This window comes from Monodon monoceros, unplaced genomic scaffold (assembly GCF_005190385.1).
Source record: "Monodon monoceros isolate NGI ecotype Baffin Bay Population unplaced genomic scaffold, NGI_Narwhal_1 Super_Scaffold_19, whole genome shotgun sequence".
Taxonomy (NCBI): domain Eukaryota; kingdom Metazoa; phylum Chordata; class Mammalia; order Artiodactyla; family Monodontidae; genus Monodon; species Monodon monoceros.
The window spans coordinates 6,249,232-6,269,243 of record NW_021703775.1 but is presented as its reverse complement, the minus strand read 5'-3'; the positions used below and the strand labels follow the sequence as shown (position 1 = coordinate 6,269,243).

Here is a 20,012-nt window from a genome sequence, read left to right as displayed (position 1 = left end):
TTAGAATAGTTATATCATCCTGGTGACTTGAGCTTATTAAAAGGATGATGTGTCCCTCTTAATCTCTAATGATGATTTTTGCCTGAGGAGACATAGATAGAAAAATATTGCTAAGGCCAGTATCAAAGAGCATACCACCTATGTTTTCTTCTAGGAGTTCTGTGGTTTCAGGTCTTACATTCAAGTCCTTAATCCACGTTCAGTTGATTTTTGTGTATGGTGTGTGATAGTGGTCTAGTTTCTTCTTTTTGCATGTGGCTGTCCAGTTTTCCCAAACATCATTTATTGAAGAAACTATCTCTAATAGAGAATATCTCTATATTCTCTATATTCTTTGCTTCCTTGTCATAAGTTAATTGTCCATATATGTGTGGATTTATTTCTAGGCTCTAATTTCTGTTCTATTTTTCTGTTTTTCTGCTAATACCATGCTGTTTTGATTACAATGGCTTTGTAATATAGTTTGAAATCAGGGAGTGTGATATCTCCAGATTTTTTTTTCCCTCAGGATTTCTTTGGCTATTCAGGGTCTTCTGTGATTCTTTATAAATTTTAGAATTTTTTATTCTATTTCTTTGAAAAAACGTCCTTGGGATTTCGATAGAGATCCCATTGAATCTGTAGATTACTTTAGGTTATAATGGACATTTTAACAATGTTAATTCTTCTAGTCCATGAGCAAGTATATCTTTCCATTTATTGTGTCTTCTTTAATTTCTTTCAACAATGTCTTATAGTTTTCAGTGTATAAGACTTGCAACTCCTTGGTTAAATTTATTCCTAGGGATTTTATTCTTCTGGTTGTGATTCTAAGGGGAATTATTTTCTTAATTTCTCTTTCTGCTAGCTCATGGTTAGCATAAAGAAATGCAAAAGAATTTTGTGTGTTGATTTTGTACCCTGCAACTTTTCTACATTTGTTTTTCATTTATAATAGTTTTTTCGGTAGAGTCCTTAGGGTTTTCTGCATATAGGATCATGCCATCTGCAAACAGAGACTGTTTTACTTCTTTCTTTCCAGTTTATATGTCTTTAATTTCTTTCTCTCACCTAAGTGCTCTGGCTAGGACTTCCAGTTGAATAAAAGGGGTGGGAGTGGGCATTCTTGTCTTATTCCTGATCTTAGAGGAAAATGCTTCAGCAGATGGACCCCTTCAGGCAAAGACTGGTAGATGGGTGATTTTCCTTGCTCCATCTGTGCTGAGTCCTTGGGTGATTAGCTACAGTGAGTGCTTGTGTGCTCATTAATAACCTCTTCATTTGCCATATTCATTTGGGTTCCATGGACACAAGATCAATTGGTTTTCAGAGCTAGGTGTTTGAGGGATCTGTCCCTTGGGTGGGAGTCTTAAAAGTTGGGGTGCTAAATTTGGGGTTCAAACCATTTGCTCCTTAGCGAGAAGTCAAGAGTTTGGAGTTCCCACCAGACTGTATGATGCTGTGCCAGGGGTGGGGTTTATGGAAAGAGTGTGTCTCGGCATTTCCTACCCACTTCAATGTGGGTATTTCCTCATTTGCCTGATGTGTAGGAGTCTCTCAGACAGTTTATACATTTCCTTCAGAGGTAATCGCTCTGTGTATAGCTGTACATTTGGTGGAGAAGAGTAGCCTCCTATATCACCATCTTGATCAACCTTTATTACTGAAGGATATTTTGCTAGGTTTACAATTCTAGGTTCACAGGTTTTTCCCCATCAATTTAAAGATATTATATCATTATCTTCTGGCTTCTATCTTGTCTGTTGAAAAGTCAGCTGTCAATTATATTGTTATTCCTTTGAAGGTAAAGCCTGATTTTCCTCTGGCTGTCTTTAAGATTTTCTTTTTTGATTTTGCTTTCAGCAGTTTTACTATGATGTGCCTAGGATGCAGGTTCCTTTTTCTTTATCCTACTTGAGGTTCTTAGGGCTTCTCATCTGAGTTTGATATCTTTTAGCAGTTTTGGTAAGTTCTTAGCCTTTATCTCAATAGCCTTTAGTTATTGATTTTGACTCATTCTCTCTTTCCTTTTCTTCTGAGATTCCAATTTCATGCACATTAGAATTTCTCACTGTCTTCTGTTTTACTCTTTTAAATTTTAATTTTTTGTCTTTTAAATCTTCTTTCTGAATATTTTCTTCTAATATACTTTCCAGCTAACCAATTCTTTCTTGAGCTGTATGTAATCTGTTGTTAAAGCCATTTGCTGAGCTCTTAATTTGGAATATCACGTTTTTTGATTCTAGAGTTTCCATCTGATTCATTTTTGTAGTTTCTCATCTTCTAAAATTCTCAATCTTATCTTTTTTTCAATTTAGACATGTAAGCATGGTTATCTTAAAGTTTGTATCTAACTACTTCTTTATCTGGAGCCCCTATGAGTATACTTCTACTGTCTATTTTTTCTGCTGACAGCATGTCATTCATATTGTCTTACCTCCTTCTATCAAGTTTTTTTTTTATATGATGGACACTGTATTTGCAAAATAATTTTCAGAACTAATTCGAGGCCTACGGTGATATTATCTTTCTCCAGAGAAGTACATCCATTTCTGCCAGGTTCTCAGGCTCATTCGCAATTCATGATTACGTTTATATAATTTCACAGGTTAGGGAAATTTTAAACAATAATAAAAAACCTTTAGGGGCACATCTACTTTCAAGTCCCCATTTCTTTTGGGGTGCACTCCTCAAGATTCCAATCCAAATAATGTGGATTCCTTATGCTTAGTTTTTCCTTTGTGGACTTTTGTCATCACCTGAGCCCCAGAGGGCTGCCAACAGCTTGTGTTGGCCTCTTGACCACTGCCTTCAAAACTGATCCCCAGACAAAAGTAGTCCTAGACACCAAACTCACGTCCTTTAATTTCTGTTCTCTTCTGGAGCTTGGCTCTGCAATACTTCACTTAAACTTTAGATCTCCCAATTATTCAAAAACTTCTTTAGATGCACCGAACAGATGCATATGTGCTATGAAAAACAAAGTTTTGCTTGGATTTGGGTAATTTGCTCTGACAATGACCTTCACAGGGCGGCTGTGAGTTATCCTGTGTATTAGTTAAGAGCACAGGATTTGGATCCAGCAAATCTGGTTCAAATCTTTGTTTTGCTTCTATTAGCAATGTGATTTTCAGCAATGTAATTAAACTTTCTGATTCTTACTTCTCTCATGGGTAAAATGTGAATGACGATTACAGCTCCTTTGTTGACAAATAAATAGAATAATACTGCAAAGATATAACACAGAGTTGGCATCTACTGTAAGGACCCATCAAATGGCAACTAGTCTTATTCAATATGAATTATTTAAATATTTAATAACATGAGCCAAACATAACTATTTTAGATTTAAGATGGTTATAGTTATGGGATTTTTTTTCTGGTGTTGTATTTCAGAAAGGAACTCTTAGGTCATGTCTCTGGGGTCCTGGCAATACTTGCTTTGTAATTTTTCCATACTCAAATCTCAGCAATGTTTATGCTGTAGAACTCAGGGACCCGGTGGAATACTTCCTTGCATTCTGGGGTCAATTACAAACTCCAGTTAAGGCAAATCTGGCTTTGCCTACATGTAGCATTAAAGCATACCTCCATGCAGAGATGTGTGAGATTCCTGGTTATGTGTCTAATTTTCTACAATTGCTCCAGTTGTTTTAATCTCTACTAGCTCCCTCTTCACCCACAGGTAAGACCAAAGGTACATTAGCAAAAGTCCCTATGATTACCCTCAGGGATCCCATTGTTCTAGCCCCACTTTAAACCACTTGGCCCTGTTTTATATGTCGAGAGATTATCCACTCTTCAGGAGACTATTCCTGCCAATTCTGCCTGTTCGGCACTTGAAAGCAGGTTCATTTAAACATCAATAACTAGGAGTCTTCATTGACCTCATGCTGCTTAATTCCTAACCTAGTCTTGACCCCACAACAAAATCTTGTGAAAAGTCAATAAAAGTAGCAAACAGTGTTATGTTATTCTTGGCAGACTTTGAAAAACAATGAGAGTGTTTAACAATAGTTCATCACATGCTTGATGGTTGCTGACAAGTAATGAGTGTTTACTATGCAGCAGGCCACGTGCACACAAGCTCTCATTGGATGCACAGAACAACTGAATGAGGTAGGCATTGCCATTACCCCTCTTTCACAGGGGAGGAAATGTGGTTTACAGGGGGGCAGAGTATTTAACCCGAGGCCACAAACCAGCAACAGGGCTCCTGTCAAAAACTCCTGGAGTCTGTGTGCTATCCGTGTAGAATATTAGACTGAGAAACTCAGACTCAATTTAACATAGAGGAAACTGTTGTGAAGTTTAGAAGAAATGACCAGAAGATTAATAGGTCTGTAGTTATTCTGCAGAACTGCTCTGTTAGAACGGGGTAGATGGTGTTTTTATTTTTGGAGAATAAACCTTTATTTTTCAAGTACATATGGAATGTTTCAAACTTTGACTATGAACTTCACCAATGGAATAAAGTTACAAACCAATAACAAGGAGATAAACAGAAAGAAAGCATAGGATGCCCTTGGGGAGAGGACCTTCAAGATGGTGGAGGAATAAGATGTGGAGATCACCTTCCTCCCCATAAATACATCTACATGTGGAGCAACTCCTACAGAACACCTACTGAACACTGGCAGAAGACATCAGACTTCCCAAAAGGCAAGAAACTCACCATGTACCTGGGTAGGGTAAAAGAAAAAAGAAAAAACAGAGACAAAAGAACAGGGACAGGACCTGCCACTCTGGGAGGGAGCTGTGAAGGAGGAAAAGTTCCCACACACTAGGAAGCCCCTTCACTGGCGGAGACGGGGTATGGCGGGGGGGAAGCTTCAGAGCCACGGAGGAGAGCGCAGCAACAGGGGTGCAGAGGGCAAAGTGGAGAGATTCCCGCACAGAGGATTGGCGCCAACCAGCACTCACCAGCCCGAGAGGCTTGTCTGCTCACCCGCCGGGGCGGGCGGGGCTGGGAGCTGAGGCTCAGGCTTCAGAGGTCAGATCCCAGGGAGAGGACTGGGGTTGGCTGCGTGAACACAGCTGGAAGGGGGCTAGGACACCACAGCTAGCTGGGAGGGAGTCCGGAAAAAAGCCTGGACCTGCTTAAGAGGCAGGAGACCTCATTGCTTTGGGGTGCACTGGAGAGGGGATTCAGAGCACCTCCTAAACGAGCTCCAGACATGGGCCTGAGCAACGGTTATCAGCGCAGACATTGGAGGTGGGCATGAAATGCTAAGGCTGCTGCTGCAGCCACCAAAAGGCCTGTGTGCAAACACAGGTAACTGTCCACACCTCCCCGCATGGGAGCCTGTGCAGCCCGCCACTGCCAGGATCCCGAGACCCAGGGACAACTTCCCTGGGAGAACACACGGTGCCTCAGGCTGTTGCAATGTCATGGCAGCCTCTGTCACCGCAGGCTCGCCCCTCATTCCGAACCCCTCCCTCCCCCTGGCCTGAGTGAGCCAGAGACCCCAAATCAGCTGCTCCTTTAACCCCGTCCTGTCTGGGCAAAGAACAGATGCCCTCTGGCGACCTACACGCAGAGGCGGGGCCAAATCCAAAGCTGAGTCCCGGGAGCTGTGAGAACAAAGAAGAGAAAGGGAAATCTCTCCCAGCACCCTCAGGAGCAGCGGATTAAATCTCCACAATCAACTTTATGTACCCAGCATCTGTGGAATACGTGAATAGACAACGGATCATCCCAAAATTGAGGTGGTGGATGTGGGAACAACTGTAGACTTGGGGTTTGCTTTCTACATCTGATTTGTTTCTGTTTTTATGTTTATCTTAGTTCAGATTTTTGCTCTTGTTATCACTGGTGGATTTGTTTATTGGTTTGGTTGCTCGCTTCTTTTTTTATTACTTTTTTGTTTTAATAACATTTTAAAAAAAATTTTCTATTTTAATAACGTCATTTTATTTATTTATTTTTCTTTCTTTCTTTCTTTCATTTTTTTTTCTCCCTTTTGTTCTGAGCCGTGTGGCTGACAGTGTCCTGGTGCTCCAGCCAGCTGTCAGATCAGAGCCTCTGAGGTGAGAGAGCCGAGTTCAGGACATTGGAGCACCAGAGACCACCCAGCCCCACAAAATATCAATCAGCGAGAGCTGTCGCAGAGATCTCCATCTCAACGCTAAGACCCAGCTCCACTCAATGACCAGCAAGCTCCAGTGCTGGACACCCCATACCAAACAACTAGCAAGATGGGAAAACAACCGCACTCATTAGCAGAGAGGCTGCCTAAAATCATAGTAAGTTCACAGACACCACAAAACACATCACCGGACGTGGCCCTGCCCACCGGAAAGACAAGATCCAGCCTCATCCACAAGAACACAGTCACCAGTCCCCTCCACCAGGAAGCCTACACAACCCACTGAACCAACCTTACCCACTGGAGGCAGACAAAAAAAACAATGGGAACTACGAACCTGCAGCCTGTGAAGAGGAGACCCCAAACACAGTAAGTTAAGCAAAGTGAGAAGACAGAGAAACACACAGCAGATGCAGGAGCAAAGTAAAAACCCACCAGACCAAACAAATGAAGAGGTAATAGGCAGTCTACCTGAAAAGGCACTCAGAGTAATGATACTAAAGATGATCGAAAATCTCAGAAATAGAATGGAGAAAATACAAGAAACGTTTAACAAGGAATTAGAAGAACTAAAGAGCAAACAATGATGAACAACACAATAAATGAAATTTAAAATTCTCTAGAAGAAATCAAGAGCAGAAATAACTGAGGCAGAAGAACGGATAAGTGACCTGGACGGTAAAATAGTGGAAATAACTACCACAGAACAGAATAAAGAAAAAAGAATGAAAAGAATTGAGGACAGTCTCAGACACCTTTGGGACAATATTAACTGCAACAACATTCGAATTATAGGGGTCCAAGAAGAAGAAAAGAAAAGAAAGGGACTGAGAAAATATTTGAAGAGATTATAGTTGAAAACTTCCCTAATATGGGAAAGGAAATAGCCAATCAAGTCCAGGAAACACAGAGAGTCCCATACAGGATAAATCCAAGGAGAAACACACCAAGACACATATTAATCAAACTATCAAAAATTGAATACAAAGAAAAAATATTAAAAGCAATAAGGAAAAAGCAACAAGTAAAATACAAGGGAATCCCCATAAGACTAAGAGCTGATCTTTCAGCAGAAACTCTGCAAGCCAGAAGTGGGTAGCAGGCTATATTTAAAGTGATGAAAGGGAAAAACCTACAACCAAGATTACTCTACCCAGCAAGGATCGCATTCAGATTTCATGGAGAAATTAAAAGCTTTACAGACAAGTAAAGCTAAGAGAATTCAGCAACACCAAACCAGCTTTACAACACATGCTAAAGGAACTTCTTTCGGCAGGAAACACAAGAGAAGGAAAAGACCTACAGTAACAAACCCAAAACAATTAAGAAAATAGTAATAGGAACATACATATTGATAACCACCTTAAATGTAAATGTATTAAATGCTCCAACCAAAAGTCACAGACTGGCTGAATGGCTACAAAAACAAGACCTGTATATATGCTGTCTACAAGAGACCCACTTCAGACCTAGGGACACATACAGACTGAAAGTGAGGGGATGGAAAAATATATTCCATGCAAATGGAAATCAGAAGAAAGCTAGAGTAGTAATCCTCATATCAGACAAAAGGGACTTTAAAATAAAGACTATTACAAAAGACAAAGAAGGACACTACATAATGATCAAGGGATCAATCCAAGAAGATATAACAATTGTAAATATTTATGCAACCAACATAGGAGAAACTCAATACATAAGGCAAATGCTAACAGCCATAAAAGGGGAAATCGACAGTAACACAATAATAGTAGGGGACTTTAACACCCCACTTTCACCAATGGACAGATCAAAATGAAAATAAATAAGGAAACACAGCTTTAAATGACAGATTAAACAAGATGGAGTTAATTGATATTTATAGGACATTCCATCCCAAAACAACAGAATACATTTGAGAATTCTTCTCAAGTGCTCACGGAACATTCTCCAGGATAGATCATATCCTGGGTCACAAATCAAGCCTTGGGAAATTTAAGAAAATTGAAATCGTATCAAGTATCTTTTCTGACCACAACGCTATGAGGCTAGATATCAATTACAGGAAAAAAAACTGTAAAAAATACAAACACATAGAGGCTAAACAATATGCTACTAAATAACCAAGAGATCACTGAAGAAATTAAAGAGGAAATCAAAAAATACCTAAAAGCAAATGACAATGAGAGCACGACCACCCAAAACCTACGGAATGCAGCAAAAGCAATTCTAAGAGGGAAGTTTATAGCAATACAATCCTACCTCAAGAAACAAGAAACATCTCAAATAAACAACCTAACCTTACACCTAAAGCAATTAGAGAAAGAAGAACAAAATACCACGAAGTTAGCAGAAGGAAAGTAATCATAAAGATCAGATCAGAAATAAATGAAAAAGAAATGAAGGAAACGAGAGCAAAGATCAATAAAACTAAAATCTGGTTCTTTGAGAAGATAAACAAAATTGATAAAACATTAGCCAGACTCATCAAGAAAAAAAGGGAAAAGACTCAAATCAGTAGAACTAGAAATGAAAAAGGAGAAGTAACAACTGATGCTGCAGAAATACAAAGGATCATGAGAGATTACAACAAGTAAATATATGCCAATAAAAAGGACAACCTGGAAGAAATGGACAACTTCTTAGAAAAGTACAACCTTCCAAGACTGAACCAGGAAGAAATAGAAAATATAAACAGACCAATCACAAGCACTGAAATTGAGACTGTGATTAAAAATCTTCCAACAAACAAAAGCCCAGGACCAGATGGCTTCACAGGCAAATTCTATCAAACATTTAGAGAAGAGCTAACACCTATCCTTCTCAAACTCTTCCAAAATATAGCAGAGGGAGGAACACTCCCAAACTCATTCTATGAGGCCACCACCACCCTAATACCAAAACCAGACAAAGACGTCACAAAAAAAGAAAACTAGAGGCCAGTATCACTGATGAACATAGATGCAAAAATCCTCAACAAAATACTAGCAAACAGAATCCAACAGCACATTAAAAGGATCATACACCATGACCAAGAGGGGTTTATCCCAGGAATGCAAGGATTCTTCAGTACACCAAATCAATCGATGTGATACACCATATTAATAAATTGAATGTGAAAAACCATATGATCATCTCAATAGATGCAGAAAAAGCTTTTGAGAAAATTCAACAAGTTGTGATAAAACCACTCCAGAAAGTAGGCATAGAGGGAACTTACCTCAACATAATAAAGGCCATATATGACAAACCCACAGCCAACATTGTTCTCAGTACTGAAAAACTGAAACCATGTCCACTAAGATCAGGAACAAGACAACATTGTCCACTCTCACCACTATAATTCAACATAGTTTTGGAAGTTTTAGCCAGTTTTGGAAGTTTTAGCCACAGCAATCAGAGAAGGAAAAGAAATAAAAGGAACCCAAATTGGAAAAGAGGAAGTAAAACTGTCACTGTTTGCAGATGACGTGATACTATACATAGAGAATCCTAAAGATGATACCAGAAAGCTACTAGAGCTAATCAAGGAATTTGGTAAAGTAGCAGGATACAAAATTAATGCACAGAAATCTCTTGCATTTCTATGCACTAATGATGAAAAATCTGTAAGAGAAATTAAGGAAACACTCCTATTTACCACTGCAACAAAAAGAATAAAATACCTAGAAATAAATGTACCTAAGGAGACAAAAGACCTGTATGCAGAAAACTATAAGACACTGATGAAAGAAATTAAAGATAATACAAACAGATGGAGAGATATACCATGTTCTTGGACTGGAAGAATCAACATTGTGAAAATGACTATACTACCCAAAGCAATCTACAGAGTCAGTGCAAACCCTATCAAACTACCAATGGCATTTTTTCACAAAACTAGATCAAAAAATTTCACAATGTGTATGGAAACACAAAAGACCCTGAATAGCTAAAGGAATCTTGAGAAAGAAAAATGGAGCTGGAGGAATCAGGCTCCTGGACTTCAGACTATACTACAAAGCTACAGTAATCAAGACAGTATGGTACTGGCACAAAAACAGAAATATAGATCAATGGAACAGGATAGAAAGCCCAGCGATAAACCCACACACATATGGTTACCTTATCTTTGATATAGGAGGCAAGAATATACAATAGAGAAAAGACAGCCTCTTCAATAAGTGGTGCTGGGAAAACTGGACAGCTACATGTAAAAGAATGAAATTAGAACACTTCCTAACACCATTCACAAAAATAAACTCAAAATGGATTAAAGACCTCAGTGTAAGGCCAGACACTATAAAACTCTTAGAGGAAAACATAGGTAGAACACTCTGTGACATAAATCACAGCAAGATCCTTTTTGACCCACCTCCTAGAGAAATGGAAATAAAAACAAAAAAAAACAAATGGGACCTAATGAAACTTAAAAGCTTTTGCACAGCAAAGGAAACCATAAACAAGATGAAAAGACAACCCTCAGAATGAGAGAAAATATTTGCAAACAAAACAACTGACAAAGGATTAATCTCCAAAATACACAAGGAGCTCATGAAGTTCAATATCAAAAACACAAACAACCCAATCCAAAAATAGGAAGTAGACCTAAATGGACATTTCTCCAAAGAAGACATACAGATTGCCAACAAACACATGAAAGGATGCTCAACATCACTAATCATTAGAGAAATGCTAATCAAAACTACAATGAATTATCACCTCACACCAGTCAGAATGGCCATCATCACAAAATCTACAAACGATAAATGTTGGAGAGGGTGTGGAGAAAAGGGAACCCTGTTGCACTGTTGGTGGGAATGTAAATTGATACAGCCACAGTGGAGAACAGTATGGAGGTTCCTTAAAAAACTAAAAATAGAACTACCATGTGACCCAGCAATCCCACTCCTGGGCATATACCATGAGAAAACCATAACTCAAAAACAGTCATGTACCACATTGTTCATTGCGGCTCTATTTACGATAGTCAGGACATGGAAGCAACCTAAGCGTCCATCAACAGATGAATGGATAAAGAAGATGTGGCACGTATATACAAAGCATATTACTCAGCCATAAAAAGAAACAAAATTGAGTTATTTGTAGTGAGGTGGATGGACCTAAAATCTGTCATACGGAGTGAAGTAAGTCAGAAAGAGGAAAACAAATACCGTATGCTAACACATATATATGGAATCTAAAAAAAAAAAAAAGTTCTGAAGAACGTAGGGGCAGGACAGGAATAAAGATGCAGACGTAGAGAATGGACTTGAGGACATGGGGAGGGGGAAGGGTAAGCTGGGACAAAGTGAGAGAGTGGCATGGACATATATACACTATCAAATGTAAAACAGCTAGTGGGAAGCAGCTGCATAGCACAGGGAGATCAGCTCAGTGCTTTGCGATGACATAGAGGGGTGGGATAGGGAGGGTGGGAGGGAGGTACAAGAGGGAGGGGATATGGGGATATAAGTATACGTATAGCTGATTCACTTTGTTATACTGCAGAAACTAACACAACAATGTAAAGCAATTATACTCCAATAAAGATGTTTAAAAAATTAAAAAAAGAAAGCATAGGAGTACTTTCTAAGCAGTGAGGAAATGAGAAAAAAAATCACAATGATATTAGAATGTGTTTACACTGAATGATAATATAAATGTCATGTATTAAAACATGAGGAATATAGTAGTACTTAAGAGGAATGCATACCCTTAAATAGTTGCATTAGGAAAAATGAAATCTCGTAATTTTTTTTATTGAAGCATAGTTGATTTACAATATTTTGTTAGTTTCATGTGTACAGCAAAGTGGTTCAGTTATACATGCATATATATGTATAATATATTGTATATATGTATGTGTATGATATATATATTTTCTTTTTCAGATTCTTTTCCCTTATAGGTTATTACAACCATATTGAGTATGGTTCCCTGTACTATACTGTAGGTCCACTTTGGTAGCTTGTGCTTTTAAAGACTATCTTGATGAGAACAGAGACTGAGGATCTAATTTAAACAAGCAGGTTTGCAAACATCCAAACCAATCCATCAGAACAGTGTGAGAGGAGTCTGGCAGCAAAGGGAGAGCATCTGGTCATGTAAGTGGTCATGTTCAATAAATAATCCATAAGAGGAGACATTAGCAGATCCTGGGACAAAGCTTCTTAGAGAAGCCTCCAATGTGCAAAATGAGAGGTAACACTCCTGAAAGTCCTGTTGACCCTTGAACAACATGGGTTTGAACTGGTGTGTCCACTTAAACGTAGATTATTTTTCAATGGTGGATACTGCAGTAGTACACGATGGGCGGTTGGCTGACACAGAACTGCAGATACGGAGCACCAATGATAACTTAAACATGGATTTTTTTGTTTGTTTTTGCGGTACGCGGGCCTCTCACTGTTGTGGCCTCTCCCGTGGCGGAGCACAGGCTCTGGACGCGCAGGCTCAGCGGCCATGGCTCACGGGCCCAGCCGCTCCGCGGCACGTGGGATCTTCCCGGACCGGGGCACGAACCCGTGTCCCGTGCATTGGCAGGCAGACTCTCAACCACTGCGCCACCAGGGAAGCCCCTTAACATGTATTTTTGACTCCATGGAAGTTGCTATCCCTAACCCTTGCATTGTTCAAGGATCAACTGTATAAGCCTGTGAAACACTAACCCTCTCGGCCCAACTGGAAATTGTGTTTCCACAAGACGTCTGACTAGAAACATTTAGTGGGTAACCAGGTTGCAGAATTTACCCTCATGAAGGAGTCTAACAGCCCACCCAAGGCTTTCCACAGAAATCACTGCACCTGAGGATCCTTTATGGAGGTGAAATGAAATGATAGTAAGAATAAAATTGCTTAGTGGTCCTGCTGCCTTGCCTACTTATACAAGGTTTTGTATTTGCCCTGTGAATACTTATCCAACCAGAAGCCTGAAGCCTGAAGGGTGAGGACCCCATCTACCCAAATAGTTCTGGCTACCCCCATTTATCTGCAGGGAGGAGATAAACTTCCCCCTTAACTTCTTGAGACAATTACAATGTAGCTTCAGAAGATTCTCATGAGACTGAAGAGTCCGTTACTTCACCTCAGCCTTCTAACCTAATCGGACGAGTCTAAGTATGGATAGAAATAGACTCAGGAACTGCTGAAATCAAGGTGCAGGTGTGAAGGTGAAATGGTCTATGACACCTGTTCCAAAGATGGTGGAGATGAGGGAAGGATGGTCATACAGGCTATAACTCTGGCTTCCCAAGTGAACATAAATAAATGAAGTTCCCATAGGTTTGCTCTGTATCTTGCCAGCCATCAATCCTGGATAAGGCCTGGACCACTAAGTCCTCAAAGAATGCTGGATGGGTGGATACCTTTGTTTAGAAAGTGCCAGAGCTCGTCCAGGCTTTGAGCTAGATCTTAAAGGATGGATTTGGCCAGGGGAAAAGTGGTTCCTTCAACTCAGAGAGGGAAGTCAAGGGGCGAAGATGACTTTGAAGTTCTCACTCAGACAGAAGGTGGGCAGTGCTGCCAAGAGGACAGTTGGAGGAGGAGATGTCAGTCAAAGTCATAACAAACATGGCATCTGGCCACGAACTGGGGAAATCCTTGTTCAAGACACTGGTGGGCCTTGACGAAAGTTACTGGCACACACTGCCCTTCTCCGTATTACACAACTGCAATCCTCCTCTAACCTTTCTTGTTGGTACATGTGTGGCTATCCCAGAGCTTGAGTCTTTGTTTATTTTCGATCTTGTTATTTATCACAATAGGATATCGTCTACTAAAGGCTGAGATGATCCATCCTGAGAGAACTCTCCACAAGAAGGCACTTTATTTCAAATGCTTTACTATCACCTTCAGGTCATAGGTAGGCGGTAATCTTTCTTTTTCATGTGTCTCACTGACGCCTAATGCGTTTGTGGGTTAATATTTTGCAGATGAGGAAATTAAGGCATTAACATACGGCATCGTCAAGGATGTGGGGCTGTGAAACTAAGAGGTGGTCATAGCCCAAATGCAAAGAATGAAGGTGGATGTAGGAGCAAGGTTACCCAACCCAAATAAAGACTGAATATGCCTTGGGAATGAAAAGCTACATGGCCAGAGATGTGGCCCAAGATGGAATAATTGAGAACATGTCTCTGCAGAGGAAAGCAAAGCAAAATGGCTCTTTAATAAATTAAGTAAATGTCTCTCAAATTGTGTGTTTTCTAAATTGAGCATTTCCCAAAATGTGCTTTTCCCAATGCCTATTAGCAATGAAAGGCTCTGAGAAGAACAGCTACAAAGGAAAATTAACTTCATTTAACCCAGAGTTGATCAAACTTTTTTGACCTGGGAATGCATTTTTCATGGAACATCTATTACCACCACCCAGGAAGGTGTGGGGAATATTGAATTAAGAAACCAATTCAGGGCTTCCCTGGTGGCGCAGTGGTTGGGAATTTGCCTGCCAATGCAGGGGACATGGGTTCGAGCCCTGGTCTGGGAAGATCCCACATGCCGCGGAGCAACTAAGCCCGTGAGCCATGGCCGCTGAGCCTGTGCATCTGGAGCCTGTGCTCCGCAACGGGAGAGGCCACAACAGTGAGAGGCCTGCGCACTGCGATGAAGAGTGGCCCCCACTCGCCGCAACTGGAGAAAGCCCTCACACAGAAATGAAGACCCAACACAGCCAAAAATAAATAAATTAGTTAATTAATTAAAAAAAAAAACCAATTCATGTGGTACAGCCACTATGGAGAACAATATGGAGGTTCCTCAAAAAACTAAAAATAGTTTCCATATGATCCAGCAATCCCACTCCTGGACATATATCCAAACAAAACTATAATTCTAAAAGATACATGCACCCTTATGTTTATTGCAGCACTATTTACAATAGCCAAGACATGAAAGCAACCTAAATGTCCATAAACAGATGAATGGATAAAGAAGATGTGGTACATGTATACAATGGAATACTACTCAGCCATAAAAATGAATGAAGTAATTCCATTTGCAGCAACATGGATGCAACTAGAGATGATCTAGTGAAGTAAGTGAAGTAAGTCAGAGAAAGACAAGTACCATATGATGCCACTTATATGTGGAATCTAAAATATGACACAAATGAACTTATCAACAAATCAGAAACAGACTCACAGCCATAGAGAACAGACTTGTGGTTGCCAAGGGGGAGGGTGTATGGGGGAGGGATGGATTGGGAGTTTGGGACTAGCAGATGCAAACTATTATATATAGAATGGATAAACAACAAGATCCTACTGTAGAGCACAGGGAACTGTATTCAATATCCTGGGATAAGCCATGATAGAAAAGAATATGAAAAAGAATATACATATGTACAACGGAATCACTTTGCTGTACAGCTGAAATTAACACAGCATTGTAAATCAACCAAACTTCAACAAAATTTTTTTAAAAAGCATAGGGTGTCTTATGTTGTGATTGTCCTCACCCAACATGGGAATCTCTGATGTTTAATAGAAGGATTTTATCTATTAAAAAAATAGAAACAAATCCATGGTTTAATTTCAGGGTGTCTGGTATATCTAGGTGATCCATACATGTTTATTTTTGAATTTTTAGAGTAATTTTTAAAATAACTAAGTCATTATCTGTTGTCAACATATTTTTCCAAAAAGTGGATTTTTAAAAAGTGAAGTAGCAGTGACCTTCAGAATCAGAACAAAACCTTAGAATTAGGAAGAATGTGGCTTTCTTAACATCCACTAAAAATAATTTAAGAAATTTCCACTGTCTCATGGTCTGCCCAACCCAGGAATAAATTATTCCCTCTAGTTCCTCAGCTCATCGTTCCTCTGAAACTGCTAATTCTGCTTAGATGACTTCTGAGTGCGAGTGAAATTTAATTATCTCATTTTCTTTAATAGCAGAGTGTAGATTAATTGCTTAAGAGGAAAAGATGGCTTGTTACATGTGTGGAAAGGTGCAGTGTCCCCTGTGCTCAAGATATGACCATCAAGGCGGAAGCTTTAACTATAGAGCATGTGAAAGAGTATACTTACAGACAAGATAGAGCTTTTAGTCATATAACATGATTTTTCCATTTACATTGAAATTTATTTGGTTTTGTGGAATGAGAATAAAAGTGTTCATCTAGCAAATGGCAGTTCATATTTTGGCTTTATCACTTACTAGCTTTTTAACCACAGGCATGTCTCTGAGCTTCAGTTTCCTCTTTGTAAAATGGCATTAATAGCTTGGTGTACTAGAATAAAGCCTTCATCATTTCAGCATTTAGAAATTTTCAGGAGGATTGTTGCTCACCATCTTGCTGTCCTCAGCAAAGCTTCCTAGCAGACACACTCTTCCATCCCACTCACAGTTTTAAAGGAGAGAGATCCAGACAGAAAATAGACCTGCTGACAATAAACACATGAAATACACACATTTTTCCTTCTCCCTGAAATGGAAATGCAAAACTCAGAATCAACAGGAATACAAGGAGAACTGTGCTATAAAAAAGAAAGACCAAAGGAAACAAAAACTGACCCAGAAAAATTAAAAAAAGGAAAGACAATTAGGGAACAGAAGGCAACATTAAAAATACTCTAATTAATATGCCAAGAAGATTTTGGAGAAAACATAATAATATCCTTAAAATGAGAACAAAATACTAAGAAAAAGAAACAATTAGAGAATAAAAGACAGTATTTGCAGATTAAAAAGATAATACTGGTTGAAAAAAGTTTTAACTAAAGAAAGACTAGAAAATAAGCCCAAAGACTCTCTCTACTCTCTTAGAATGTAGGGAGAAAAAGGCAAAACCTAAAAACTATGAGAGAGAAGATCAGTCTAGAAGATTTCACATACAGGGTTGGCGGTGAAAAAATTATTTAAAAAGTAGTTGAAGAAAACTGTCCAAAGCTTAAGGACAAAATTCTTCAGAATTAAAAGAACTTTCTGAATGCCCAGAACAATTAAAGAAAAGAGAGCTATACCTAGATACACCTTTGATGTGTCAGAGTACCAAAGATACAAAGAAACTTTACCTAAAGGCTTCCATGCCCAGCCAGGTATCAGTCAAGCATGAAGGCAAAGCAATGATATTTTCAGACAAAAACATCTCAGAAAGTTTATCTCCTATACATCCTTTCCTTTAAAGGTATTTGGAGATATACCTAGAAAAACACAGGGTAGAATAAGAAGGATATTGTGTGGTCTAGGAGTCTGTGGTTCTAATCCAGACCCCTGGTAACAGTGGAAAAAATTTGCAACATGGCAGTTGCATGGCAGGCTTAGAGGGAGGGTAAACAGTGCAGATTTGAGCAGAAGGATGGTGGGGAGATAAGGGATGGAGTTCTCCAGGAGAAAAGGGGGACTGAATAGAAAAGACAGGCTTGGGAATATTAACCACAAGGGCAAATAATGCAAGATAAACAACACCAGCCAGGGATCAGTGGAAACTCCAGGGATCGGTGGAAACTCCAGGGATCAGTGGTAGGGTGAGGAATGTATAATACAGCTGAATGCATAATAAAACCATAATTCACACATGAAGCAAACTAAAGTGTGGCTATATTGGAGGATAAAAACAACGAGAGAGAAGGTCCATTAACCCTTGATTCTGGGAACATCCTCTCTTGACTGGCCCAGGGGTTATGATGTTAGACTTATTAAGTGACTTGATCAGTGGATGGATGAGCCATGGAGACTTGGCTGCAACTACAGGACCAAGGGTACAGTCAATGTTTATCTCACAAAGTGGGACGTGGAAGGTGGAGAAAAGGGCAGGGGCACCTTCATTTTCTAAAGTGAGGAATCAGAGAGATAATATTATCAAAAGTTGATGAAATGAGAAATACAGATTTAGTATAATACTTCAAATTACAAATATAAACACAGGAAGAACAAAGATAATAATATAGATGTCAAACACTGGATATGTCCAGGGTTCTGGGAGAAGAGGGGTGGTGGTATTGAGATAAATCCTCTCCTTTCACATTGAGGAGTCTGTAAATAATATCTTTTATTAATAAATTTTAAACATAGAGGGAACTATACTCAATGTTTTGTAATAACCTGTAAGGGAAAAGAATCTGAAATATATATATGTATATATGACTGAATCACTTTGCTGTACACCTGAAACTAACACAACATTGCAAATCAGCTATACTTCAACTAAAAAATATAGAGTGATAATCATGTTGTCTATACGGAGGCAAAAGCAGAAGAATTGAAAATGGAAACAACCTCTTAGAACCGGGTCCTTGTTTGTCTCATTGGTCTGATGGTGTATCCTTGGTACCTAGTACCTGGCACACCTGTTTGATAAATGGTGAAGGAAAAGAAATTGACTCTGGGAAATGGTGCTGGAAGTGGGGAGAGGAAGAACCAGAGGCTGTCCCTTCCCAACAGTGAATGGTTAGCAGATATATGATGAACAAAATTATAATTGTAAAAATAATTATCAGAAGAATGGAGCAGGCCGTGCATAGCGGTGGTTTCCTGGGGGACGTGACCAATAAGAGGAACCTGAGCAGGATCCAGTCAGGTGAGGGAAGAGAGCTCCAGGCTGGGAAACACATGCGAGGTTTCAGGCAGAAGGAAGACCCCGGTGGCTGGGGCAGAGTAGGGTGTGGTAGGGAAGCTCTGTGTGAGCCTGGGGAAGAGAAGGGGCCAAGTCTAAGAGGGTTTTGTCGGCCACATTTAGGATGCTGAGGATTTACTCAAGAAATGACATGTGACTTGTCTGTATTTCATTATCACCCGCGAGGCTGGGAACTTCTGGCTCTGGGCATGCACTTGGGACCAGAGTTTCCAAATAGCTCTGTGCTTGACCTATCAGGAAGGGACTCGGCTTGCGGATTTGCTTTTCAGTATCTGATAACTTTGAGCTACCAAAGAAGAGGAAAGTGTTTTCTCTTTTAGATAACTGAATTGAATATGGTCCACGTATTCCAAACATTGTGTGCTTATTGCAGACATCCAACCAGATGACCTGAGGACGCTGAGGGAAATGGCTACATGTCCTCGACCCAAGGTGATGGCGCTTGTCAGGACACTGAGAAACCGTTTCAGCAGGGAGGCAGAGGAACAGTCTCAGGGCCGTCAAGGCATTGATCAGCAGCAAAGCGCACTCCATTCAAGAAGCTGGAGGCGTGTTTACTGGGCTCTCCCGAGCCTGGGGCTGGGCCAGACGCCAAGGAACACTGTGCAGATGTGAGCTCTACCCTAAAGAAGTGCCTATTCTTGGAAGACAGAAATAGATGTGGATGAACACAGATCCAGATTCTCACAGAGCACAAATGCTGCCCAGGGATTAGGCTTGGTGCTCTGGGAAGCTGAATGAACTCTTCCAATCCACCAGTGTCCCCGTTAGTGCACTGAAGCCGTAATTTACTCAGTGACAAGGCTTCTCGGTGCTTTCTAAGGCACTTAACCTACTCCCAGGATGTTGGTTACACGTCGGGGGAATCCGGCTCACTAATCTTTAACACTTGGCATAATTATTTCTCCTTGCATAATACTATTTTCCCCCGAGAAACTCAAAATTATTACATAAGAAATGTGGAAATATAAGTCTGTGATTTTTTTTTTTAAATAAGATGTAGTCAGTGGCCCCAGGGAATTTTTGTAGCAAAAGCCTCTCAAATCAATTATATTTTCTCATTTCGGGTTCTAATAATTGAATATTTTATTTTGATATTTATTTAATTTCTCTCCAAATGAAAAGGTGGAGTTCTGGTGACACACCGAGAAAGGAGAGGATTATTAATTAAGGTTGTTTAAAGTCAAAGATGAAAACAGGGCTGATGCATATAAATTTGTTTCGATGAGCTGTCAGGCTGCTCTGGGAGATTATATGGGTATTGCTGGCCATCCTGGTGGTGGGACAGTAGTGCTGCGTCTCCATCCTCTGTAGGAGGTAAGTCTGCAATCACAGTTTCATCAAGTCAGAGAAGAAGTACCTGATGCACCCAGCCAGGTGTTTAGTGATGATGGGTAAGGAATACCATG

At 39.8% G+C, this 20,012-nt stretch overlaps 1 protein-coding gene across 11 annotated transcripts in view; it reads right to left on the bottom strand.

Moving 5' to 3' along the window:
• AFF3 (AF4/FMR2 family member 3) overlaps positions 1-20,012 on the bottom strand; it is a 607,218-nt gene that overhangs the window by 574,467 nt on the left and 12,739 nt on the right. The window lies entirely within an intron of this gene.